Source organism: Miscanthus floridulus, chromosome 16, assembly GCF_019320115.1.
Source record: "Miscanthus floridulus cultivar M001 chromosome 16, ASM1932011v1, whole genome shotgun sequence".
NCBI classification, from domain to species: domain Eukaryota; kingdom Viridiplantae; phylum Streptophyta; class Magnoliopsida; order Poales; family Poaceae; genus Miscanthus; species Miscanthus floridulus.
Genome location: NC_089595.1, coordinates 100,360,477 through 100,362,577, shown reverse-complemented (window position 1 = coordinate 100,362,577; position 2,101 = coordinate 100,360,477). Strand labels below are relative to the sequence as shown.

The window sequence follows — 2,101 nt, the reverse complement described above, 5'->3', positions numbered from 1 at the left end:
TCACCGATTGTGACCCTTATCCTTACACAGGCTACATTTGACCTTTGATTTCTTCGTATTTGAAATTGACTTCAAATTTTTCTTCGAGGCCCCTCTTCCAGGCACATGCAAGGGATCCAGCACATTACTGAACGCTACAGAATCAACATCCGGGGCTTGTGGCAGCGCCGGACCATACCTCTTGCCTATGTTATCTCCTTCATTTGGCAGGTTCATAGCAACTTCATCCTGCAGAATGTGTTTTAGCCGCTCATATGATTCAAGTGAATGAGATGCTGCGAAGGCTGCTGTGTGACTGATATTGCGTAGCTCACGGTACCTCTGTAGGCTTTTGGAATAGTCATACATGGCGCTCTTCCTTTTCGGAGGAAATGCACTCTTCGCCCCCATTGTCCACCTTTTCAAAACACAATTGTCTAGAAGCTTGTCTTCATCCAGATCGCCCAATACAAAGAAGATGTGTGAGCAGGGGGTCCAATCGATTGTAACTTACCACAAGAACAAGAAATTCCCTTCAGATTGTCTTCATCACAAAATTGACATTTGACATAGTACATCATGTCTCATTTATCCTTCCCGCCAACAATATACTCACTCATATTATCGCCATCTAGAATGTCAATCGAAAAACACTTCTTGGTTGCCTTTATGCTAAACTGCACCGTGGCGAAAACTGTTGGAGTGAACGATTTCACAGCTTCTATCTCAATAATTGAAGCATCTGGTTCTGTACATGCCTCAGATTGCAATGCATCAGTGTCCAACTTTGCCTCATTTGTGCGCAGCCCTGAAAGGCAGTGCTCCACGTGCTTTACCATGTCAAGCAGTGTCATTTTACGATCTAGACGCATATGAAGCCTAGAGTTTAGACTCTCACTCCGTTGGTTGCTCCTCAGTCCTAAGTAGCACTTACCAGCATGATACGAAGCACACCAGATTTGCCTCATATCATACATCTAATACAACCATGACTCCTTATTTGTAACCTTATGCTTATCCAAAAATTCTTGCCATTTTCTCTCGGTCTCTTCTATGGACCAACAATCATAAAGGAAACTCCTGAATTCATCCTTGACAACATCATCCTTAAGATTACGCACAATGTTCTGCTCAATATGCCATATGCAGAGCCTATGCAATGAATTCGGCCACACCAGCCTGATTGCTCTCTGCATAGCAAGGTCTCCATCAGTGATCACGAAGATCGGATGCTTCTGAATCATGGCCTCGGAAAATGTACTCAACAACCACACATATGACTCAATATTCTCATGAGAAATAATTACACATCCAAAAATAACTGTGCTTCGATGATGATTCACCCCAACAAAAGGAACAAGGGATAGGTTGTACCGATTAGTTTTGTAGGTGCTATCAAATACAATGACATCACCAAATGCTTCATAATCAAGCAGACATTGACTATCACACCAGAATAGTCCCTTCAGGTGTCCTTCCCCATCAACCATGTACTTGAAAAAGAAATCAGGATCTCTGTGCTGAAGTTCCATCAGGTAACTGATGACTGTTTGAGCGTCACCGACAGCAATTGTCTCTGCCTTATAGCGATGGCAGAAATTATACAAATCCCTTGTTGTACACCCAACCTTATCATACCCACTATACTACCTTTCCAAAATATCCATTATCTTGTGTTTGCGGATCCCAAAACTCTCCATCTCCACAATCTCAGCTTTCTGTTCATCGTTGATTCTTCTATGTGAACGTAGCAGACAAGTAAGCTCTGCTGGCGGCATCGGATGGTTGTGTTCATCGATGAAATCTTCACATACCACTGCCCTGTGATTTGATCTCGTGCAATCACAAATTTAGCAAGGCATCCAACACGGGTAATATTCCGTGACTTCCGTTTCTTAATCGCCCTCTTTAGCTGCTTCTCTTCATGAAAACCTTGACGACTACAAACGAACTTCCGAAGAGTCATCTCATTGTGGCCATTGTCCCACTCACAATAGCTTCTCCTCACACTAAATCATTTCTCAAAACCATAGTTGTTATAGAACTGAAATCCTTCTTCTTCATTAGCAAACATCTTTTTGACAATTTTATTGTACTCTAGCAAAGACTCAAGATCTGACAT

The 2,101-nt window shown here is 42.3% G+C and overlaps 1 pseudogene; it reads right to left on the bottom strand.

The window, feature by feature from the left end:
* Nucleotides 1-2,101, bottom strand: LOC136511695 (protein FAR1-RELATED SEQUENCE 5-like; annotated as a pseudogene).